This window comes from Lissotriton helveticus, chromosome 7 (assembly GCF_964261635.1).
Source record: "Lissotriton helveticus chromosome 7, aLisHel1.1, whole genome shotgun sequence".
NCBI lineage: Eukaryota > Metazoa > Chordata > Amphibia > Caudata > Salamandridae > Lissotriton > Lissotriton helveticus.
In genome coordinates, this window is record NC_136068.1 from 1,111,404,384 (window position 1) to 1,111,430,913 (window position 26,530).

The 26,530-nt window shown below is 41.1% G+C and overlaps 1 long non-coding RNA gene across 1 annotated transcript in view; it reads left to right on the forward strand.

Moving 5' to 3' along the window:
* The window catches only part of LOC144767258 (uncharacterized), a 166,510-nt gene that overhangs the window by 15,156 nt on the left and 124,824 nt on the right, over positions 1-26,530 (forward strand). The window contains exon 2 of the long non-coding RNA XR_013598124.1: positions 14,438-14,520. This is a non-coding gene — a long non-coding RNA (uncharacterized LOC144767258). The remainder of the gene's footprint in view (positions 1-14,437; positions 14,521-26,530) is intronic.

A 26,530-nucleotide genomic window follows, 5' to 3' on the forward strand; every position in this document is an offset into this window, starting at 1 on the left:
GGACTGCCTTGCCCCCTTTATCTATCATGCCTTTAATGTAATCACCTACTTCTAGCAAAGCTGGTCCATGCTTCAATTGGTTCTAAAACCTGACTGACTCGGGTGATTGTTACCTTCAAGGTAAGCTTAGATTTAGGGATTAACACATGTTGCCAAAACTTTCGAGAATGCAGGGAGAGGGAAAATCGGCCTATAGTTGGCTTGAACTTTATGATCAGCAGTGGGGTTTTTAAGTAAAGGCAACATTTTAGCATGTTTCCATTTAGTGAGCACTGTCCCAGTAGACAAAGACACATTCAAAACACTATTCACCACAGGGTTGATAACATGAGCCACTTTGTCAAGTAAGCTAGGCGTACAAGGGTCAGACCGGGACTCTGATTTAAGGCACTTGATAGCTGCAAAAGATTTATCCAAGGAACTGAAAGTAAAGTATAAAAGAGTGAGCAAATCGTAACTGAGCCTGCTAGAATATGACACCACAAAGGGATCCTGTAAGACATTCAACAGGCTTTTGTCACAAAATAACCAGCCAGCTGGTCAAACCAGTCGGTTGAGGATCTGTTTCTAAGGCGAAAGAACTTTATGAAAGGCTCTAGACATGATCAGTTTCTTCAGATGGAAGCCGATTGTGGTTAGATTTTAACCATGTGAGCCAAATTAGATAGTGATCAGACCATACTAATGGAAAAGGTTTGGATGATACGATCTTTGCATTAGAAACGATTTGGTCTAGAATATGTCCGGCCTGGTGAGTTGGTAGGAACACCTGTTGGACAAGACCATGGGAGGACAAGATATCTGTAAAGCAAGCTACCTCTGACTCTAAAGGTTTGTCCATATGGATATTAAAATCATCCAACACCAAAACATTTGCATATTTAAAGGACCAAGGAGCCAAGATGTTCTTCAATGATCTAAAAAAGGGGCCGGCGTAACCTGGAGGTCTATAAATTGGAACCTCTGTGATAGACTGCTGAGAACATAGAGTGCAGGGAAAGGCCAAACTTGCGGCTCCATCCAGTACTTCCAGGGAGATACGAACACATTCATACTGTCTTTTAGAAATTATAGCCACCCCTGCACCTCTGCCCTTAAGGCGGTCCTTCCTAAGGATTTTATATCCCAAAGGAATGGGTGTGTCCGAAATAGGAAATCTGTTTTTTCATCATTTAATAGCTAAAAAATGTACGTTTCATGCTTTTGCAAGGGGCAGACATTCGACAGCATCACCAAAAAATCTACCAAGGCTGAATATTTTTTTTTTATAAGAGTAGTAAACTTGCTCTTGCCTAAGAATTTAGGGGTCCAATGGTAGCGTGTGCAAAATAAATCAGCATTTAGTATATTAGGTGGATGGTGGGGCGCACAGACCGACTTATGAAGCAAGCTGTGCAGGGTAAGACTATTGTAGGTAACATAAGGCCTACCTTCTGTCTCAAAACTGGCAACATGGCTGGCCGCTTCCGGGAAGCTGATGGGCGAAGACGGATTTGCTTATAGTGCACCTTTTGGCGTGCTTGCTGCGTGCATCCACTGCGTGTGCCTACATCACCTTTCCTTAAGTATATGGTCAAGGACGAGAGCATGCACTGCTGAAACTGGCGCCTCTCCATGTCCCAAAGGAAAAGAAATGACTGAAAAATGAACAGATAGTCCTCAGAGATATTTAGCTGCACAACCTCTCTGAAAGCACTTCAAATTCTTTTTTGTGTGCAAAATAGCAAAAGTGCCCAAAGTTTCACAGAGGCTTAAACATAATTAAAGCAAGCATAAACACGATCAGCAATTAGTGAAAAACAGGCAATGAAACCTTACTGTGCCTGTGCAACGCCTCTCCTTAAGAGCATATAGCCAGGGACTAGAGCATGCACTGCTCAAAATGGCGCCTCTCCATCTCCCAAAGAAAAAGAAATGGGCGAAACAAATGGACAGAAAGTCCCCAAAGTTGTTTAGCTGCTGCCACTTCCCTGAAAGCCCATCGAATTCCTTTTTGTGTGCAAAATACCAAAAGTGACCAAGGTTTCACAGAGGTTAAAATATAATAAAAACAGGCATAAAAAGGTCTAACACTGTACCATCTTTGGATGACAGTTCTTCCACGTTTCAGCTTCTATCGTAGATGGGAATCCAAAATGCACAGGGGGAAATTCTGAAAGTCACAGGGTCAGGAGACAGGGTGCTGGGAAAGAATCTGTGCTTAAGTTTAGCCCGTAGTTTCGACACCGGTAGTTAATTGTCAACACTTGCACTCATGACAGTCTGCCACATGGTGGTACTGTCAGTCTAATTTTGCTATGAGCACTACAACAGTTAAATATTAAGTGAATATAAATTAAAAACGACCAATACCTGTCATCCAAGACATTCTTACACCTTTGGGGCATGGAATAATCAGAATTATCATACTTGTAGGAGTGCAATGGTTAGTAGTTGTGTTGGTACTCTCATTGGTAGTGCTGGTAGGGGCAATGGCTGGTGCAAGCTGCTGTAGCGTTCTGACGATGGCACTGACTTTGCTACAAATGAAGTACTGGAAAAGAAAATATCATCCTGCTGCTTCAGTAACATCTTTTCATTCCACTGTTCAGAACCTTGGTGATCATGAGACCTGACTACTGCACTGCCGCTTGTGTCAGACCTCTACCCTCTACGAAAACAATATTGCTAAACCAAGCAGTTAGGCTGTTTCAACTTAAAGACATCTTCTCATATCATACTTCATATCATACATACATGGGCTTCCAGTGGCACAGAAAATAAAGCTTACATTTTTCTTCACCATTCGGGAGCGGCTCAAAATAGCATTGTTCACTGTACCTGATCTAAATGACAAATTACAATCTGAGTTCAAGAAAATGAAACCTGCTGATTTAGGCCACATTTCAGCAAATAATCATGGCCCCTTGGTATACCTCCTTAAGAACACTTGTTGTCCAGTGACTTTCATTTTTGATATGTGTTTTTGTATCATTAGAGAAGTAATTTAGGTTGGGCAGACATTGCTAATCCAGGCCAAATTTGTCTAGACAACATTTTTAACAATGGTGGATGTGTTGCAGCGATGATGTAATATTTCAGGAACCATGAGACCTGTATTCTTTATTTTGGTGTCAAATCATAGGATTTGGGTTCAAGTAAACTTACAGAGACAGAAAGTAACTCCATAGAGCAATTCTTCTGCCATTTTCCAAAATGGTAGCTCTACAATAATGATTTTTTAGCCATCATATTGTTAATTCATTTTAAAATTGTTTTTGTTTCAGGTTTTTCGTTGATTCAAACTTGCAAACATAAGCGAAGCAGGTGGTAGCAGAGCATCTTTGCATCCTGACAGAGTGTTGCTAACTACAAAATCTGAATACTCCTTCAACAAAGAAAAATGTGTCATATGCCAAACAAATCCGAAAGAAAAGCTAACATCAACTGCGAATGGACAGAAGAGAGCTTGAGATGCTGTAGAAATACAGCAAGACAAATTTCACAAAAGATTGAAACTTATGGGTAAAGATGATGAAATATTTTATAATTGTAATAACAAGTGCTACAAGTCATATACAATGGAAAAAAGCCTGGGGAAAAAATAATAAAAAAATAGCAGAAACCAGTAAATCAAGACACACACAATCCAAGTTTCTGAGAAAGCGATGACAGCCAAACCCAATGCCCATCCACTAAAATGATCGACGGCTGTCCCTCATCCACCTCCAATAACTGATCAGAAACCAGAGGATCTTCAATGAGTTATCTGTGGTTTAATCCAATGGTCGCAGGACTATTACAACATAGTCCTCTCACCCCGGGCACAAGACGATTGCTGGATCTCCAGCTCAAATAATACAAGCGTTTTTTTCTTTGTGATTATATATATGTGAATTTATTTCTTCATCATAATCCACATTTGTCAGAAAGTTCACGTATTCAATATTTCATATAACATCATTTGTTTAGTTCCCAAATTGATTATTTCCAATGCATTTCGGTGCATCTAGCACCTTCATCAGGGAAATCTGTAAGTTAATTAAACAAAACAAACTTGCTTTAGCCTGCGTTCTTTCATATAATTCACAATGTTAAACATTACCATCTTCCATTGTAATTAACTGCATTAAGTTTCAACAATGCACAACATAATTTAATATTTATTACCACGTTGGACCGCTATCTCATAAAACATTTTACAAACTTGACTCAATATGAGTTGGGCGTTCAATGATACAATGTTACGCTACTGCTGAACTCGTACTTCGATGTTCATATGCCGTTCAACTACGCCCTATCATGTTCTCAGTTCCTGGCCGCTCTATCGCTTGCATGCTTTTCTACCAGTTCTACTAAACTTGTAAGACGCGGCTGACTGTTGCGAATGCGGGTACTGTGAACGCTCACCTTGTTAGTTATGTAAACTGCTTACGCGAGCTCCATGCTGCGCTTCCTAATGGCGCCGGGGTCAAGTGTGTTCATTTTTCTATCCGCTGTTTAGCGCATGCGCGTTGCTCTACCCCGTTTTTTTCACTAAACTTTATTAACGTTACTTAAACGTTGTGCTGGCAATGTGTGTGAATTCGACTGCCCGTCCTTACTATGTAATGCCTGACAGGTTTAAAGGATGTGTGAGAAACTTCATGCAATGTTGTGTTTCATATGCACGATAATTTTTACAATTCAGCAGAGATTTACGCACTACTTCATAGATAGCATAAAAATTCTGTTCGATCGTTAAGCCCGTTGGGCTTCAGACTGTTCAAGTAATAAATCCAGTGGTTCTCTCTTTTGAGTAAGTTTTTTGTGTTACTTGTACCCTCTGTTTTAAGCACTGTTTCCAATATGCAAGCTCGCAATTGGCTTATGTGGTGCTGTTTTTCCTTGAAATGGACTGCCACCGTTGATTTTGTTGATTCTGTTCTTATATTGCTTTTGTGTTCTGTGAGGCGCGTTTTTAGTTTGCGCTCAGTGTGGCCTACATACACTGCGCCACAAGGGCATTTCAACATATATATTGTATTCATTGTGTCGCATGTCCCATTAACTCTTAATGGTATTTGGAATCCTTTCATTGGATGGGATATGGCATTGCCCTTCATGATGTTATGGCAGCTACTACAGTTCATACATGGTGTAGTTCCACGATAAGTGCTTTTTGGAGGTCGCTCAATAGGATGCTTTAACATTTCTCCTAGGTTCTTTGCTCTCGTGAATGCGAACAGTGGTTCTTCTGAAAAGGTGCCTTTGAAATCCACTTCCAATTTCAAAACTTGCCAATGTTTTCTAATAATGTTCTTGAATTGGGTGCTTACATTTGAGTATTTACTCACACATGTGATTCTCTTGGTAGCCTCTTTTGTTTTGTTCGTTAATAGTTCATCTCTAGATGTTTGTTGTGCTCTAGTCAGTGCTGGTTGTATCGTTCTTTCAGGGTATCCCCTGTCCTGGAACCTTTTTGCCATAATTGTCAGTTGCTCTTGACATTCTTGAGTTTGCGAGACCACTCTTCGTACCCTGAGGAACTGGGAAAATGGCAGATGTGTCTTCAAGGGTAAGGGGTGATGACTGTCAAATTTCAATAAGTTGTTTCTGTCGGTTGGCTTTCGATAGAGGTTAGTTTGAAACTGATTTTCACTTCTAGTGATTTCTACATCCAAAAACTGAATCTTGGTGGTGCTCATTTGCCACGTGAAGCTTATCCTTTCATTTCTGCTGTTCAATCTTTCCAATTCATTATGTAAAGTTTCCTCGTCGCCTTTCCAAATTAAAAAGATATCATCGATGAATCTTACATACATCGATAGCTGGCTGGCCCATTCCTGACGTTGGTAAATATGCAGGTTTTCAAAATCAGTCATAAACAAATTAGCGTACGCCGGTGCGGCGCAATTACCCATGGATGTACCGCTCCGTTGAATGAACCATCGTTGTTGATGTTCAAAGTAACTATTCATCAGGGTAAACTCCATTAGTTCCATTAAAAATATTTGCAAATGTTGTTCATACGTGCTGTTCAATAAAGCTTTTTCAATAGCTTCCAGGCCTTCTTTATGTGGTATGGACGTATAGAGTGCCCTAACGTCGATGGTTACCATTGTTATTCGCTCTGATGTTGTCAGGCTGTTCAATTTTCTCAAAAAGTCGGTAGTATCCTTTATGTATGAAGTCGATTTAAGCACTGACTGCCCTTCGTAGAAACTATCGGACGGCATGGTGGATTGTTCAAGTCTTTATGGACCTTGGGTACCATATATATGACTGGACTCTTTGGATTTTCTTGGGTTAAGTATTGTCTAGTTTTGTCTGTTATGGTTCCCATGTTTTGAGCTCTTGATAGTATGTTGAACAAGGTTTTTCGGATTTCTTCCGTAGGCTTGTAATCAATTTTCATGTATAAGGTCTCATCCTCTATGTGCTCTTTAATCACTGTCTCATAATAAGATTTGTTCAAAATAACCATGGCCCCTCCCTTGTCAGCCTTTTGACACACAATTTTGTCATTTTTCGCCAGTGCTTGTATGGTGCCATATTCTTTGTTTGTCATATTCTTTTGTTTCGGAGTCTTCTTTGTGTTGACTTTATCTATGTCTTGTTTACATAAGACTTCAAATAGGTCTATTGTCTTGTGGCTGATTGGTGGCATGTAAGTGCTTGTGGTTTTTAGTCCTCTTAGTTCATCTGGTTTCTCTTGCAAAGGTTCCGTGATGACGTTATCAAAAAAATGTCTGAGTCTTATTTTTCGCGTCAATTTGAATAAGCTCACCTCTAGTTCTAATTTATTAGTGCGGGCTGTGGGGACGAATGACATCCCTTTTTGTAGCGTATCTGTTTGAAATTTGGTCAGCCTTTCATCTGATATGTTAATGACCAGGTTCTTACTTTCTAGTGACCTTTCTTGTTCTTGTTCTTCTTGGACGTGACTGTTCTCGTCTGTGGCGTCGTTTTGTCTATTTCTCTTGTTCTTTCTGAGTCCCCTCCGGGGTATACCGTTTCTGTGGGGCCTTCTTCTAAAAAAGGACGCTGTTCAGTTGATGGTCCTGCTTGTGCGGAAGATTCTGGGATTTTCCTGCCTCTTTCTGGGCGTCCGGGTCGTCTGTCTTCGTCCGTAGATGATGAATCCGTTTGAGAGGTGTATGTTTTTGTCTGGCGTCTTCTGGCATATACTTCAGCCCACGTGTACACTTCCTGTAACTTGTAGTCTAAAGTATCTCTCTTGTATTTTCGTAATTTTCGTTCATTAATTTCTTGTGTGTGTTTAACCAACTGATTGTTTATATCGTCTACGATGTTCTTAAGTTCTTCTTCAGATACCGCTTTCTTTAATTCCTCCGTGGTGATGTCTATTTCTGTTTTCAGTTCTACTAATATCTTGGATAATTCCTCGATGATTAATAAAATCAAGTCTAAACTGCACTTGTTTAGTATAGCGTACCACCGCTCTGTAAAAGGTTTTACATTTTTACACAAGGACGGCCGCAGGGAAATCCGAAGGCCTCGTGGGATTCTTTGGGCTTTGTGATATTTAACCATAGTGCTGGCGTGCAGGCGTTGGTTTATCTCTTTTCTGGTCAGGTATAGCAAGTGTTTTATTTGTTGTTCTTTATTTTTCACGAACGTATGTTCTGTACTTTCAGTGCCGATTAAAAAATAAATCCTTTCACTAGCTTCTGCTGTGAAAGCAAATGTGTCCGCTCTAATGTCTGTAGAATGTGTAATTTCTTCGTACTGCATATTTTCAAATTAGGCGTGCTCCGTTCCCTCGGGGGGTTGGTTAGTGTGTCACTTCAAAGATCTGGGATGTGCACAGTCTATAAGTTTAACTGAGTTCTCCGTGCTCCATGGGTATCACTCTCCTCCCTGAGTGTACTCGAATAATCCAATGGTCGCAGGACTATTACAACATAGTCCTCTCACCCCGGGCACAAGACGATTGCTGGATCTCCAGCTCAAATAATACAAGCGTTTTTTTCTTTGTGATTATATATATGTGAATTTATTTCTTCATCATAATCCGCATGCGCTAAACAGCGGATAGAAAAATGAACACACTTGACCCCGGCGCCATTAGGAAGCGCAGCATGGAGCTCGCGTAAGCAGTTTACATAACTAACAAGGTGAGCGTTCACAGTACCCGCATTCGCAACAGTCAGCCGCGTCTTACAAGTTTAGTAGAACTGGTAGAAAAGCATGCAAGCGATAGAGCGGCCAGGAACTGAGAACATGATAGGGCGTAGTTGAACGGCATATGAACATCGAAGTACGAGTTCAGCAGTAGCGTAACATTGTATCATTGAACGCCCAACTCATATTGAGTCAAGTTTGTAAAATGTTTTATGAGATAGCGGTTCAACGTGGTAATAATTATTAAATTATGTTGTGCATTGTTGAAACTTAATGCAGTTAATTACAATGGAAGATGGTAATGTTTAACATTGTGAATTATATGAAAGAACGCAGGCTAAAGCAAGTTTGTTTTGTTTAATTAACTTACAGATTTCCCTGATGAAGGTGCTAGATGCACCGAAATGCATTGGAAATAATCAATTTGGGAACTAAACAAATGATGTTATATGAAATATTGAATACGTGAACTTTCTGACAAATGTGGATTATGATGAAGAAATAAATTCACATATATATAATCACAAAGAAGAAAACGCTTGTATTATTTGAGCTGGAGATCCAGCAATCGTCTTGTGCCCGGGGTGAGAGGACTATGTTGTAATAGTCCTGCGACCATTGGATTATTCGAGTACACTCAGGGAGGAGAGTGATACCCATGGAGCACGGAGAACTCAGTTAAACTTATAGACTGTGCACATCCCAGATCTTTGAAGTGACACACTAACCAACCCCCCGAGGGAACGGAGCACGCCTAATTTGAAAATATGCAGTACGAAGAAATTACACATTCTACAGACATTAGAGCGGACACATTTGCTTTCACAGCAGAAGCTAGTGAAAAGATTTATTTTTTAATCGGCACTGAAAGTACAGAACATACGTTCGTGAAAAATAAAGAACAACAAATAAAACACTTGCTATACCTGACCAGAAAAGAGATAAACCAACGCCTGCACGCCAGCACTATGGTTAAATATCACAAAGCCCAAAGAATCCCACGAGGCCTTCGGATTTCCCTGCGGCCGTCCTTGTGTAAAAATTCAAAACCTTTTACAGAGCGGTGGTACGCTATACTAAACAAGTGCAGTTTAGACTTGATTTTATTAATCATCGAGGAATTATCCAAGATATTAGTAGAACTGAAAACAGAAATAGACATCACCACGGAGGAATTAAAGAAAGCGGTATCTGAAGAAGAACTTAAGAACATCGTAGACGATATAAACAATCAGTTGGTTAAACACACACAAGAAATTAATGAACGAAAATTACGAAAATACAAGAGAGATACTTTAGACTACAAGTTACAGGAAGTGTACACGTGGGCTGAAGTATATGCCAGAAGACGCCAGACAAAAACATACACCTCTCAAACGGATTCATCCTCTACGGACGAAGACAGACGACCCGGACGCCCAGAAAGAGGCAGGAAAATCCCAGAATCTTCCGCACAAGCAGGACCATCAACTGAACAGCGTCCTTTTTTAGAAGGAGGCCCCACAGAAACGGTAGACCCCGGAGGGGACTCAGAAAGAACAAGAGAAATAGACAAAACGACGCCACAGACGAGAACAGTCACGTCCAAGAAGAACAAGAACAAGAAAGGTCACTAGAAAGTAAGAACCTGGTCATTAACATATCAGATGAAAGGCTGACCAAATTTCAAACAGATACGCTACAAAAAGGGATGTCATTCGTCCCCACAGCCCGCACTAATAAATTAGAACTAGAGGTGAGCTTATTCAAATTGACGCGAAAAATAAGACTCAGACATTTTTTTGATAACGTCATCACGGAACCTTTGCAAGAGAAACCAGATGAACTAAGAGGACTAAAAACCACAAGCACTTACATGCCACCAATCAGCCACAAGACAATAGACCTATTTGAAGTCTTATGTAAACAAGACATAGATAAAGTCAACACAAAGAAGACTCCGAAACAAAAGAATATGACAAACAAAGAATATGGCACAATACAAGCACTGGCGAAAAATGACAAAATTGTGTGTCAAAAGGCTGACAAGGGAGGGGCCATGGTTATTTTGAACAAATCTTATTATGAGACAGTGATTAAAGAGCATATAGAGGATGAGACCTTATACATGAAAATTGATTACAAGCCTACGGAAGAAATCCGAAAAACCTTGTTCAACATACTATCAAGAGCTCAAAACATGGGAACCATAACAGACAAAACTAGACAATACTTAACCCAAGAAAATCCAAAGAGTCCAGTCATATATATGGTACCCAAGGTCCATAAAGACTTGAACAATCCACCATGCCGTCCGATAGTTTCTACGAAGGGCAGTCAGTGCTTAAATCGACTTCATACATAAAGGATACTACCGACTTTTTGAGAAAATTGAACAGCCTGACAACATCAGAGCGAATAACAATGGTAACCATCGACGTTAGGGCACTCTATACGTCCATACCACATAAAGAAGGCCTGGAAGCTATTGAAAAAGCTTTATTGAACAGCACGTATGAACAACATTTGCAAATATTTTTAATGGAACTAATGGAGTTTACCCTGATGAATAGTTACTTTGAACATCAACAACGATGGTTCATTCAACGGAGCGGTACATCCATGGGTAATTGCGCCGCACCGGCGTACGCTAATTTGTTTATGACTGATTTTGAAAACCTGCATATTTACCAACGTCAGGAATGGGCCAGCCAGCTATCGATGTATGTAAGATTCATCGATGATATCTTTTTAATTTGGAAAGGCGACGAGGAAACTTTACATAATGAATTGGAAAGATTGAACAGCAGAAATGAAAGGATAAGCTTCACGTGGCAAATGAGCACCACCAAGATTCAGTTTTTGGATGTAGAAATCACTAGAAGTGAAAATCAGTTTCAAACTAACCTCTATCGAAAGCCAACCGACAGAAACAACTTATTGAAATTTGACAGTCATCACCCCTTACCCTTGAAGACACATCTGCCATTTTCCCAGTTCCTCAGGGTACGAAGAGTGGTCTCGCAAACTCAAGAATGTCAAGAGCAACTGACAATTATGGCAAAAAGGTTCCAGGACAGGGGATACCCTGAAAGAACGATACAACCAGCACTGACTAGAGCACAACAAACATCTCAAGATGAACTATTAACGAACAAAACAAAAGAGGCTACCAAGAGAATCACATGTGTGAGTAAATACTCAAATGTAAGCACCCAATTCAAGAACATTATTAGAAAACATTGGCAAGTTTTGAAATTGGAAGTGGATTTCAAAGGCACCTTTTCAGAAGAACCACTGTTCGCATTCACGAGAGCAAAGAACCTAGGAGAAATGTTAAAGCATCCTATTGAGCGACCTCCAAAAAGCACTTATCGTGGAACTACACCATGTATGAACTGTAGTAGCTGCCATAACATCATGAAGGGCAATGCCATATCCCATCCAATGAAAGGATTCCAAATACCATTAAGAGTTAATGGGACATGCGACACAATGAATACAATATATATGTTGAAATGCCCTTGTGGCGCAGTGTATGTAGGCCACACTGAGCGCAAACTAAAAACGCGCCTCACAGAACACAAAAGCAATATAAGAACAGAATCAACAAAATCAACGGTGGCAGTCCATTTCAAGGAAAAACAGCACCACATAAGCCAATTGCGAGCTTGCATATTGGAAACAGTGCTTAAAACAGAGGGTACAAGTAACAAAAAAAACTTACTCAAAAGAGAGAACCACTGGATTTATTACTTGAACAGTCTGAAGCCCAATGGGCTTAACGATCGAACAGAATTTTTATGCTATCTATGAAGTAGTGCGTAAATCTCTGCTGAATTGTAAAAATTATCGTGCATATGAAACACAACATTGCATGAAGTTTCTCACACATCCTTTAAACCTGTCAGGCATTACATAGTAAGGACGGGCAGTCGAATTCACACACATTGCCAGCACAACGTTTAAGTAACGTTAATAAAGTTTAGTGAAAAAAAACGGGGTAGAGCAACGCGCATGCGCTAAACAGCGGATAGAAAAATGAACACACTTGACCCCGGCGCCATTAGGAAGCGCAGCATGGAGCTCGCGTAAGCAGTTTACATAACTAACAAGGTGAGCGTTCACAGTACCCGCATTCGCAACAGTCAGCCGCGTCTTACAAGTTTAGTAGAACTGGTAGAAAAGCATGCAAGCGATAGAGCGGCCAGGAACTGAGAACATGATAGGGCGTAGTTGAACGGCATATGAACATCGAAGTACGAGTTCAGCAGTAGCGTAACATTGTATCATTGAACGCCCAACTCATATTGAGTCAAGTTTGTAAAATGTTTTATGAGATAGCGGTCCAACGTGGTAATAATTATTAAATTATGTTGTGCATTGTTGAAACTTAATGCAGTTAATTACAATGGAAGATGGTAATGTTTAACATTGTGAATTATATGAAAGAACGCAGGCTAAAGCAAGTTTGTTTTGTTTAATTAACTTACAGATTTCCCTGATGAAGGTGCTAGATGCACCGAAATGCATTGGAAATAATCAATTTGGGAACTAAACAAATGATGTTATATGAAATATTGAATACGTGAACTTTCTGACAAATGTGGATTATGATGAAGAAATAAATTCACATATATATAATCACAAAGAAAAAAACGCTTGTATTATTTGAGCTGGAGATCCAGCAATCGTCTTGTGCCCGGGGTGAGAGGACTATGTTGTAATAGTCCTGCGACCATTGGATTATTCAAGTACACTCAGGGAGGAGAGTGATACCGATGGAGCACGGAGAACTCAGTTAAACTTATAGACTGTGCACATCCCAGATCTTATCTGTGGTTTAGCCAGGACAAGGACAAACAGGGACTGACAAAAGCACAGAATATGTGAGTCTGAAAGGGCAAACATGTTTTTATCTTTAGCTAGTTTCTTCCAAGATGACGTTTTCAGCTGAGTAGATGATCTAAACAGCGAGGTGAATGTATTTGCAGTGGATTTGTATGCCCACCTTAAATGCATGCATGCATATATTCCAAAATATTAATGTACAATGAGCCCCCAGCAGCAACAAAACAGCCAGCCTTAAGTAAAGTTTGCACTCTTTGAAAAAGCAAATAAAGTTTTAAAGCCACCATTGAGTGCTGACTACAGGTTCACACTCAGTGAGATCAGAGAAATAAAGCTCAACATTGGCGATACTGTATTGATCTACAGTAAGGAAATTAAGATTTTTCTGGTGAGAATGTACAATGACAGAATTAGTTTTTGTTAGTCTAAGAAAAAAAACGAGCCACTTATGATGTTCTCATCTGATTTGACTCCTGAAGTTCCTGCTGCCAAAATGAGATCACAGGATGCAGTAAAATCAGCAGGGACCATTCTAATAAACATCCTGAAAGATTTAGATTTTGGACTTAATGACACATTTTGTGATGCCCTGGAGCTCTGCAAATCATGGAAGTAAACAAGAATGCCTGATTGTTTCTTAATTTGTTTACACCATTGTTTAATATCAGCAAAGCAAAACTGTTACAAACTAAAGTTCTTGAGTTCAGAACAGAAGCCGACAACATTGATGATGGCTCTGTGTCAGGTTACCAAACACTCTCTTACCTGAAAGGTGCTTGGCTGAGTTTCGCAGAGACGTTAAGAGCCAACTTCCAAGACCCCTATCAAATAACCTACGATCTGTAATTCCCTTAGGCTAAATAATAGGACTCAGGGAGGAGGGCCGGATGCTGGGCACTGGCGATGTCCTGTTGTCGACCTGCGAGGCAACAAGGTATATATTAGATCTAGGTTCTGAGTTCTATGGTTCTAGTCTTTTTAGCGCTTACAGCAAGCCCTAACCCTTAAAGTAAAGAGGAACCTTTTCTACCTGCGATCTTTTGGAGTTATGAGTAGCGTCCAGCAGTCTGGTGAAGGTGTAGTGGTGTGTGTTCGGAGCGTAGTTAATCACGTAGTGAAGTCCTGTGGAGTCTTTTGTTGATGAACCTATGATTTTCTAAACAAGAAAAAGAATACCTAGAATAAGTTAATTTATTCTTTGCCCTGATCTTTCTTTTGGTTTGTTGCTAAATATTACAAAAGGTTCACTCACTTATGAATAATTGTTGACTCTCCTAGGTTTACACCATCACATTCATCCGAAAAGAGAAAATATATACACACTTGCAAACAAACACTCTTATTCCTAATAGAAGCTTTGTCCATATGGCTTTTTCTACAATGTTCCAAAAATTGTTCCTTTAAATGTCTTTAAAGAATGTTTTTCAAAACGAACTTTCTTGCGGTGGGCGCCTGAAAGAATATTTCACTTACCTTTGTTTTTTGTCTTTTCCTTCCATAGATCGTCATGAAAGAACTGCTTGCTGCCCCCTGAGAATCTTCAGAATCAAGACGATGACTTCAAAGATCTTCGACGAAGAGCAGGTAAACAAACTTTGTCTCCGTGACAACTACCGGAAGGCTAAGCGCCTACTAGATCCGGGTGTGGCATTTTATACCCATGCCACACCCAAGATGGCGGCTGCGTCATGTGCGTGATGAAGCGTGGCTCCTTTCCGTTCCTATACAGAAAAGGGCTCTTTCTTGAAAGTCAGAAGCAGTGCAAGTCAGCGCGAGTTCTGATGCGATGTTTAGCTCGCTGGCAATACTGTTCTGATTAATGCTAAAACCTTAACTAGGCATCGCATTGAAGTCCTTAAATAAGCATTGGTTAAATACGCAAACAAGCATTGGTTCAATACACAAACAAGCATTGGTCAAATACACAAACAAGCATTGGTAAGTTCGAGACTTGCTATCCAGTACCACATATACCATATAACCACTAGAAGAGAATACATACAATAAATCTGCATTCACCCACATTCTTACTTTGGAGTGCTGGTTAGCACGGGACAGGGTAGGGTTTTATTCGAGATAAGGTATTTCCTTTGAGAGACATTGCACATACTTGTTCTTTGTCTCTTGAATGGAAACAGTCTTATGCTGTGCCTTGTCAGGACGTGAATCATGACACTTAAATGAAGAACTGGTAGACAACCCCATGAACCGAAAGGCTTATGCTGTGCAAATGCACTGTCTTTTCCAAATCATGTTTTATGATTTACATCACGGCAAAAAGAAAACTCTGCTACACATGTTTACCACCCACACAATCTATGACAAATCCAAAAGTAGAGAGCTAATCACTTCAATGAATTGGATTGGTGTATAAACAAGTTATAATGACATAGTACGGAGCAGAAACTTGTTAGAAGCTCATGCTGTAAAATCTTGTGAATCTAACAGCATACCACTTCCACGTCACTTTATCAGGAAAGGATTTACAATTGCTGCTCTTGATAATTTTTATTTTGAAGACAACTCTTCTAAGTCTGGAACATCCAGCACACATGATGCTACCATAGTGCTTTTTCAAGACTGTACCAATGATGTAGCTGCTGGAAAACAAGCTGTGTCAACTGTTGGCATAAACAAATGAAGCTGCATACTTGTACCACATTTGCCTTGTCAACATGTGCTCACTACAAGCCATCAACATGTCCCAGTCTACCAGAAAGTTTCAAAGTGGCTGAGGACATGGATCTTCTTCTACCTGAGGCTGCGGTCCATAAATCTGATTTAACTGAATTTATCATATCACTTTTTCGGTGCGGACACAAGGATGAAGAAAAGCCAGTTCCTCTGTGAACTGCAATTCATGCTGTTCTACCAGAATACCATCCCACTGTAGAAGGTTGGGTTTTTACTAGTAATACCATCTCCAGTCACAAACTACGCAACAGTATACACAGCTCTAAAAAATTTCCAAAATATGCATGTTCAGCTTGACGACCAGCCTATCCTGCCAATTTTCTATGATGAAGGTTTTTTCCGTAATGTAGATGACATTTTTACGAGCAACCCAGTAATATTTGATGATCTTTATCCAATGATGGGCCTTTTCCACATGGCAAATGTTACGTTGCGGAGTGTAGGAAGTTATCTCAGTGGATGTGGCATAAAGCTCAAACTTCTCTTCACCTTTTGGAAATGGCTAAAAATAGCATTGTTCTCTGTACCTGATCAACATGCCAAATTACAATCTGAGTTTAAGAAAGGTAAACCTGCTGGTTTTGGCCAGATTTCAGCAAATGGTCCTGGCCCCTTGATATACCTCCATAAAAAAAATATTGTCCAGTGATTTTCATTTTTGATTTGTGTATTTTTATCTTTAGGGAAGCAATTTAGCTTGGGCAGAAATTGCAAATACAGGCCAATTTTTCTGGATGACATTTTAAAAAATGGCGGATGTGTTGCAGTGATAATATTTCAGAAACTATGAGACCTATATACTTCATTTTGGTGTCAAAACATAGGTTTTGGGGGTCAAGTAGTCTTCCAGTCGTAGAGCAACCCTTCTGCCATCTTCCAAAATGCGGCTCTATAATGATGATGTTTTAGGCATCATATTGGTAATTCATTTTAACTGTGTTTTTGTTTTAGGTTTTCCGTTTTTTTAAACTAGCAAACACGAACAAAGCAGGTGGTAGCAGAGAATCTTTAGCTTCTGACAGAGTGTTGCTAACTACAACATCTAAGTACTCCTTTGGCAAAGAAAAATGTGTCATATGCCAAACAAACCGAAAGATTAAGGCTGAAATGATTAGAAGCAAAACTGTCCAGTCAGTATTGTGCGGAACTCATTATGTTCAATCGTTACATGGTAAACTAATCATATCATTTGCTATAGAAACATTTGTTGGAATGCTTTCTGGAACAAGAATGACAAATTAGGTTTTGCATATCTTATTTTAGAAGTGAACAAGGCACAGTGTGTACTTCATTCAAAAGACATAATGCAAAGTCAGTCAGTGTTCAATATACTCTGTTCAAAATCAGTAAACATGAAAACCAAGTTCATAGAGTTTGTCAAAGAATGTGAAGAAAAATCATAACTTTGCAAGTACGGGGGAAATGTTTTACCCATGATAGCTCTAGTAAAAAACTTGGTGCATGCTGTTTGGAAAGGTGATTGAGAGTTGCACGTGAAGACTATGGAGTAACTGAGTACTGTGTTTTGTGAATTAGATTGCATAAACTACCTGAGAAATGGTTCTTGGTATTTGGAAAGAGTGAAGAATCTGGAGGTGTAAAAAGCATACCTCTACAGAAAATTCATCCAAAGACATTTTGTGGTGAAAGAGATGGAAGGTTCAATGCTGCGGCTCCGGCTATGAATCTGGAACAAAGGATCTAGAGATCACAGTAAAGCTCCAAGGGAATTGTTGGTCAAACACGTAAACGTGAATATGTTGCTCAATGGCAGCTAGTTCACCATTAAGTTCTTTTTTATTTGCAATGAGAGATGACAAATTCAAAATTAATGGACCATTGTGAAACTGTTCGTCACCACACACTTGTAGGAAAGAGAGGGGAACCTTTTAATAAACATGTTAACAGCCTTCTTTATTTCATGCAGCAGCAAGGAAACCCCTGTGAAATGACTGAGCCTGTGCCACTACACAACCTTGTGACAAAACAATATGTGGATAACGATATATAGACATGTCTACAAGATGTCCTGGAACATGGATAAAAATTATATGCAGAATTGAAGCAAGAGTGATTTGTATTGAAAGAGGAAAAGCTTTATGGCATGTTCACTAAAGCTAAACTATACTTGCCATAATATGAGTTTCTTCCAACCAGCTATTACAAAACAGGTTACTAAAAAAGAACTTTTGTAAGCACATAGTAAGATGGGTGTGGCAAAAAAAGGGGTGAATTTATCAAGGACATTGTGTTGCATGATCTTCTTCCAACAAACACATTATTTGATAGCTATGCTGCAACCAAACCAGTGAAGCACAAACTCGTACAAGAGCTGAAAAAAAACTTTTGCCTGAAGAATTTCAATTTAAAAAGGTGTCCTCATTGAAAACTGCTGATATTGTGGACTATATGTCACGAATATGAATGGTCAAGATTTCATCCGTGCAAACTTCGGAGAGGTCGTTCAGACTGTTCTACAGATATCAAAGTCAGTGCGCAGCTTGCAAGAACTCAACATTGTCTTTGACAGTTATCTTAAACTGTCTGTCAAAGAATGTTAGAGAATCAGATGAATGTCTACAAGTGGAATAATTGACCTTGCCTGCATCAAAAACTTGACACCTATACCTGTGCATCTAGATAAACTCTGATCATCAACATCAAACAAGATGAACTTGGAGATGTTAACTCACCAAAACATTCCTGATGCTCTAGTGACCACTGCATTTCCAATCATTGCTAGTGGAATGATTGTTAATGAGGAGTTGGTGCCTACAGAGATATATTCAAAAGGTATGGGCCATATTGTTGAAGAACGTAACATTAAATTGGAGGAATCCGACTTTCGTTTTGAGCCACATGTTGAGTGGGCTGTTCAAAATTGTTCCAACCGAGTCATTGTACTGTCAAACGACACATCATTTATTATTGTGCTACTTAGATTTGTTGCAATGTTCGTAAGTCAAGGATTGTCAGAGTTATGGATATGCCATGGAACAGGCAAGAAAAGACACTTAATCCCGCTTCTTATTCTGTATAAGAAACTTGACCCAGAGAACTTACACGTACATGTACTTGCAAACCTGTGCTACAAAAAGATGTCCCCGTCAATATGCTCTTCTCAAATGTTCAACATTTTGCAAATATACCACGAGTGATTGCTGAACAAATAAATGAAGTGAACTATGAAATTGTGTCTAAAACAGGAGTCATAAACACTTTTTTTTTCATATTCAGATCATAAACATTTTTGGGTGTTTACATAAAAAGGATTAAAAACCATTATTATTTGATAATTTCTATATATGTCTCTTCTTCCTTTATTATATCCACCAGTTTGGAAAATAGAGGAAGGGTTGCCCTAAGGAGTTATGTTTTGTCTCTATGAGACTACTTAACCTCCAAAAAGTATGTTTTGATACCAAAATGAAGGATATAGGGTTCATGGTACCTGGAATATGACATCATCACTGCAATACATCACTCATTTTTAATAATGTAATCCAGAAAAATGTGGCCCTGATCAGCAATGTCTACCCAAGCTTAATTACTACTCCAATGTTCCAAAAACACAAATCTTTGGACAACAATTTTTAATGAAGATTAATCAGGGGGCTTAAAAAGGTTTACTTAGAAAAAATAGTTGCCACTGTGCAAGCTGATTTCTGGAACAGTCCTTGCCCAAATCTTAGTAATTAACCTAGCCTATAACTGAACGAGAGTCTCTTGAAAGAAGACTTCCCAACAATTCACAAATCTATCAGAACTACCCCTTTCAAAAATGGGTGACTCTCCTCGGGACAAAGTTTGCTTTGCATTGAAAATCAGCTAGATCAGACCCTTAACAATTCTGAAAGGTGTACCATCCCAGATGGGAATAAGTGATGGGAAACTGCCTTTGCCATGAAAGCATTACAGTGTAATACTTTTAATTCAATTACTGTGCAATGCCTTTACCACGCATTGCCTTTACCATGCAGTGCCTTTACCATGCACACTTTTACCACTCATGTCTGTGCATTGGAATGGCAAGTATATAGAAGGTATGAAAAGATATATTTTGGTGTCGCTTGACGAATCTTCACTAAATTTTCAAGAAACGACTCCTTTTTGATCTGTCAAACGAGGCAGAGTAAAAAGCGGGGTCCCAAAACGCGTTTTCCCCATGTTATGTCTATGGGGATTTTTTATCTTTTAGATATGACGACAGCCGGAACATCTGAACAGAATTACACCAAATGTGGCAGAATGCTAGCTGTTGGTCAAGAAAGCATGCTTTCTGTGATTTGGTTAAATCTGTGTAGAAGTTTCAGACATATTTAAGTTTAAAAAATATAGATATCTGGGGATGCGAGTCCTTGCAGTGAACTTGCGGATCCTACTGAAATTTGATTAGCTGCCAATACTTCAACCCGGAGGTGTTTGCAGCCATCTTGGGACTCGGCCTGAAGCTGAGTCCCACAAAAGAAGTAAAAATTAAAGACAAGGGGTAGAGTAGGAATAAAGCAAACACAAGGAAATGACGGATGGAGCGCTGGAATTTTTCACACACTGACCCCCAGTCACAGATCTGGGTTGAATCCATCATCATTCTTTAGCTCACTTCCCCACCTCAGTTCAGACCCAGCTATTTGCAAATCAGTCTTGACCCTGTGCCTCATGGGAACTGTCCAGCGCGAACTGCCAAGACAAGCCTTCTCTGAACCGGAAACTAGCATCCTGGGACCAGTTTCTGGGTAACACCCTCCATCAGTCATGGTAGCTTGAATCCAGTGGCAAAGTGAGCAAGGGACCCACGTCTGGGCATACCCTGCCAACTTAGGGCGAACAAAGCAAACACATGCCACTGAAGTCAAGCTATCCTGGCTGATGAGGGCTGAAAGCCCAAAACCGGTCCTAGGATGCTTGTTTCCAGTCCATGGAGGACCTGGCCTGGCAGTTCGGGTTAGACTGTTCCCATTGGGCGCAGGGCCAGGATTGATTTGCATATGGCTGGGCCCAACCTGGAATGGCATGTGAGCACAAAAACGATGGCTTTAGGCCCAGATCTCTGTACGTGGGTGAATGTATGACATTGTTCTGCATTCTGTCCATCAAGTGTTGTTGTTGCAGAGTAGGAATACCCTGTCTGTCAAGATATGATGGCGGGTCCTACGGGCACCCCGCTGGGGATTAGAAGGATTTCTTTTCAAATTTGCTACACATTCGCAGGTAGATCCGTGGCTAAATTTAAAGAAAGTTGCACAGGCCCCTGCGCATCTTTTAAAAGAAGCCCCTGGGTGGGCCAAATTCCAGGGGCATGTTTTTAAAATATGTGGGGGTGCCCATGCGGCCACCCCACACCTCTGGACTTCCAACTCCCAGGGGCAAACAATAATAAACATGAAGGAGGGGCTATTTACTGGGGAGGCCCATGTGACCTCTCCTGCAGCCTCGGGACCCACCTCCATGGAGCTAATTTTATGGAGAGGCCTCGTGGACCCCCTTCCCCGGGGACCACCACCCCCTAAGGTTTTTAATTTTTGATATGAGGGGCCTCTCAGACCCCCCTGGTCCCCAGAAACCACCCCCGGGCCAAAGTGTTTACATTCAGGGATCTGAATGTTAGCAGCTCTGTTGAAAATGGCCCTTTATACAGGGTTATCCCCAAACTTTTTGCTTTTCCTCTCATTTTTCCTGACTTGTTTGTGTTGGTTTTAGTACTCTGGGCACTATGCCACTGCTAATCAGTGCTAAAGTGCATATGTTCTCTGTGTAAATTGTGTTATGGATTAGTGTTTCCATGATTGGGTATTTAATTTACGTGTTAGTCCCTAGTAAAGTGCACTGAGTGTGCCAGGGCCTGTGAATCAAATGCTACTAGTGGGCCTGCAGCCATGGGCGTCCGCAGGGGGGGCAAGGGGGGGCACTTGCCCCCCCCTGGATCTGGTGAGTCAGTGTGGCATTTATTTACAATAAATAAAATGGAAGAACCGAACTTCGGAAGTTTTTATTTTGTGAGCAGGCCTCTTCATTGTAGAATTTTAGGCCAGCAGCAGCACCAAAATCCCAATGACATCATGACGCCGGAGAGTGCTGCGCCACCTATCTTACGCTGCAAAGTACCGCGCAGGGCGCGCCCGCGCGTTAGGTCACACACAGCCGGGCCCCACCACACACACACAGTGGTGTTTGTTTCCAGGGCCAGCCCGGTGACACAACATTAGGAGCAGCCCGGCGCCGAGCAGGAATTCGGGAAAACGGCTGCTGCCTTGCCTGTTCCGAGTAGCATTTAGCGAAGGTCTGCAAGTAAGAGAAATCTGTTTCTCATAAAAAAAATAATGGTTTGTCGTGTGTATAATATTATCTGAAGGCGGTAGTGGGTTCACGACGAATCACGACCTTTCCCTCGCATATCATCACAGCCCCCCCTTACGTCTGCTTGAGCCGCCGCCCAGGACCCATTAACTACAGAAAGCCTCACAGGTATTATTCATGCGCATAATTTAGTCAGCCCTGCCGCATAATTTGGCCCTCCCCTCCTTCCTTGATGCCTAATTCCAGTGGCCCCGGCCCGATCTATGGCTATCTACATCCCCAAAACGTTGTAAAGCGAGGTGACGCCAGCGCATAAGTAAAGGTTTTAGAATTGCCTTTTCTTGAATGAATGGAGAGGAATCCAGCTGTAAAAGTTTATTTTACATGGAACACCGGACATCTTTTCAGCATCTGTGCACGGCTACAAAATGGTCATGTAGACTATGTTGCGGAATGTTGAAATTCTGCTGCCTTTTCATGTGTCTTTTCTACGCTGACAGAGGCTGGATCCAGCGAGTAAACCTTTTTATTGCTCGGTAAGCCAGGTACCCCCGGGTACCCCCGCTTCCAAAAAAGCCTGTTTCAAGACACCTTTCTGTCTGCAACAACCTAGTTAAAATCAAATTAGTAGGAGGCATTTGAGTGGTTCTCGTGAGGAGGCGGAGGGGGAGTGGTGTCGGCGCTATAAAATCTCCAAAATGAGCCCCGGCCTCGGGATGGAAGGCCTGGCAGTCTGCGTTTAATTTTCGCAAATTACACGTTTTGATCTGCCTACGCAGAGTTAAGAACGACCTGAATGTACTAGTGCTCCTATATTGTCATAGAACTCCGTTCTCAAACACAATACCATTAAACTAGCTTTAATACATGCTATATTCGTGTGGGAAACTTTTAGTGTGTTGGTGGTTTTTGACAATTTTGCTGTCTTCAAAAGTGCAGAACAAAACACGTGAAATAAAGAAAACAGCTGCCAAAATGTAACTCGTGGTGGACTGAGTATTTCCACTCACAAAGATCCATTAGCACAGTGGGTTATTGCGTTTGTCACAGAGATCCTTTGGTCGCTTACAGTTCATAAGTTAAAGTCCTAGTGTAGCACAGTGAACTATTAACTGGCAACAAAGAGCTGCAGGCAGACTATAAGACATGGATTAGAAATGTATGTTTTTCCTCTGTCTTTCCTTATCTCAAGGTTTATATAAGTGTGTTTGGATGGAAATAAATTATTATTGTAAAACCAATCCCAACCACTGTTGCATTTTAAATCTTGAGTTTGTACTTCTTCTGATGAAGCACTCTTAAAATATACTGCCTACCAGAATAGATGACATGTGACTCCTACACCGTGCAGTTCTTGTTTTTTGCAATATTTCTTATATGTTGATTTACACACACATGATTCATTGTCTGCATAATATGTATCTGATGGTAAATTGTTCTGACACCCTATATTGGTATGACTACTGCTATAAAAGAAATTAAATACATGTTAGAGAAGGGCTATGGTGAGCTGAGGGTACCTTTGGAGGGTGATAGCGGGGAAATAGAAGGAGGTCATTGGCGTCACCGACAAAGATTGTTGCACTGGGCACAACCAGACCTAAAGCTGGCCCTGGTCTCACTACCCAACCTCCCACCACGCAATTCTGATCAGGTGGCAACTAGGATTGCCACCTGACCATGGGCGTCCGCAGGGGGGGGCAAGGGGGGCTAACATTCCTCTGATCATCAGCCTTTAGCTCCTACCTAGTGCCGTGGTTCTGAGCCCGCCCGTGTTTCTAAATTCCTAACATCATAAATTATGGCCACAAGCAGGAGCTCCATTGGGGTGGGCATCCATGTTTGAAAAGAAAGCAAACACAAAGGCACTTGCCTTTGAGGCATTTCTCTTGGAGACCGTCTATTAGTATTTAAAGCCTCGGGCTCCCACAATACTTTTAGATACCTGAAATTTTGCATAGTGTCTCCTCATAGTGCCTGGGAGAGTGCATGAGCATCACAAGTCATTGAAAGGTATTTTGGGGAACTGGTCTGCAGCAGCTTCCCACCAAAGCACAGTCTACTGTTTGCTACATGCAGCTGAATTGTGACCTGCGGCCCTTTTTCCTTTTCAAGCACTCATGGAGCTTGGGTGTATATTTATACGTGTTTATATTATGCTGGTGTTGTTTTTTTGTTTTATTGTAGCTGTGAGTATGTTGGTAGGTGGCTATAATAGTTATTTAGCTATTATTTCCAGGTAGACTACTCCGTTGTTATTTTACAAAGAGTTTGACTTTGAATTGTAGCATTTCGTAAAACTTCATTTAGTAAGGTTCCACAGTGGGTGAATGCGTGTGCTGCTAAGGTCAGTGTGTATTCTGTATATCACAATTCAATTCCTAATAGGATAACTCAGTAGGTTAATATGCTTGCTTTGTGCAACTGCAGATGTAGACTGTGGCACGGGGACCTATGTGGAATAACATGGGGTTTGCATACAGGACTGAAGTGCACAGAGATCTATCGATGCTACTAGTGCTGGCACTTCATGGTATCGACTGAGATGCAATGGCAGTACTTTGTGCATATTCCAGCATTGGAATTTCTGGTAGTTCAACTGCGGTGTTATTGCAGAGCGGTGTGTAGGAAACAGGATTATCGTGTAACAAAGTGACAGCAATTTATTGGTACGAGGTCTGAGATGCACTAGCAGGGCTGTGAGTTCCAGTAATGTGCAGGTTTGTGGTGCAATGGGAACTGTGTTTGGCATCAATTAGCAATTTTGAAGTTGCATCCAGGAAGAATCGAAGTGCCTGCCTACCTGTGTGCAAGTACAACTTATGCCATAATAGGGTGCTCTGCTACAGTCTGTCAGTTATGAAGCACAGCGGGGCCAATAGCAGTGGTGGTATAGGGCATAATTAAGGTGCAGAGTAGGGTATGTGTTCTAGTATTTGAATACTAGTAGTACGACACGATTGTGAGCCAGGTAAGAGAAGGGAGCTAATTTGGGCTACAGTGTTGACATTGCTCTACACTGTTGCAGCCTCCCCACTTTTTCAGTCTTGTGCAATCTTCCCTGGCAGTCTGACCCCACATGTTGTGTTTCCTTACCTTGTGTGCACTGTGGTCAAAGGGAGAGCAACCAATGCTGCTGTGTGCGCTTATCCAATGTTTAACACTATTACCTTGAGTGTAGGTACAAGGGTTGCTGTTGAATTTGTGTAACATTGAATGAGCCTTTTCTACCTTTTAAAATCAGCACTTAATTTAAATGACTGCTATGTACTGTTGTTTTTTTTATTTTGTAACTATCTTTCTATGCAATTCTACTTTAGTCCAAAATTAAAATTAAATAGAACGTGGCAAATGCACCCAACACAGCTCAGACATACTGCAGTGGGCCTCACAAGGACTCCTCATTAATACAACCTCCCACAGCACACAGTAGACAGGATTCTTCACTAGCAAGCACAGCATATATTTGAGGTTTAACCTACTACCTACAAAACTACTAATAATGACACACAAGTACTACCAAGCCCAACACACTAGACTGAACAATTCAAAATAAATTGATTTTATTGTATGGTTAATAAACACAGTACAAATTAAATAAATATGAACAACTCGTAAACATTCAAAAGTACTCAGCCTCAGAACTTAAATGAATATCAATGTGCCCAAAGCAGAGTTCCTACATACCATCAAAGCACATCATCAAACAGTGCATATCACCCATCCAACACAGTACTAATATACTAGCAGATGGACATCAGGTTTCTGCAATAACACTCTATACTCAGAGTTAATTGACACTCATACAAACCTGGCGAGCTGGTAATGAGGTCAACCTTTTGCCCCCCCCTGGAAAAAATTCTGCGGACGCCCATGCCTGCAGCACTGATTGTGCCACCCACGTGAGTAGCCCTGAAAAGAAAACTCAGACCTGCCATTGCAGAGTCTACGAGCAGTTTGTAACTGCCATGTCGACTTGGCCAGTGCACACACTTGCCAGTCCCTAAACCTTCCCCTTTCTACATGTTAGTCACCCCTAAGTGCACGGGAGCCTGCGCATGCGCATTCCTCGCCAGGACTCCGCATGTTCCTGAATATGCGCAGTTTCCAAGATGAAGCCGCGATGGGGAAGTTTGCGGCGCAATTAGGTAAGTTTTATTTAAGTTGTATTTTAGCCTTTAAATATAATTTAATAAGGCATGCGGGAGGTGGGCAGGAAGCGGGAGGCGGGCGGGAGGTGGGCGGGCGGCCAACTTCCGTTCCGCCCGCGAATGTGCGGAAATTTGCCCTGTTTTTCTGCCTTCTTTGCGGAAGGTGCAAATTTTAGCACATTCCGTGGGCGGAACGGAAATGTCCGCCCACCTCAAATTACTGCCAGGAGCCGCTGTATGTTTATGGCTGTGTTCTGCCCTAGTATGAACCCCGCCTGATCTGCGTGCACCAGTAGGGGCATGTGTGGCAAAAGGCGTGATGCTAGGACTTTACTTAGGATTTTGTAATCCATATTCAGCATGGACAGTGGCCTGAAGGTCGTGTAATCATGAGGTTCCTTCCCAGGCTTAGGTATGGGGATTATGAGGGTTTCCCTGGCACTCTCAGGCAG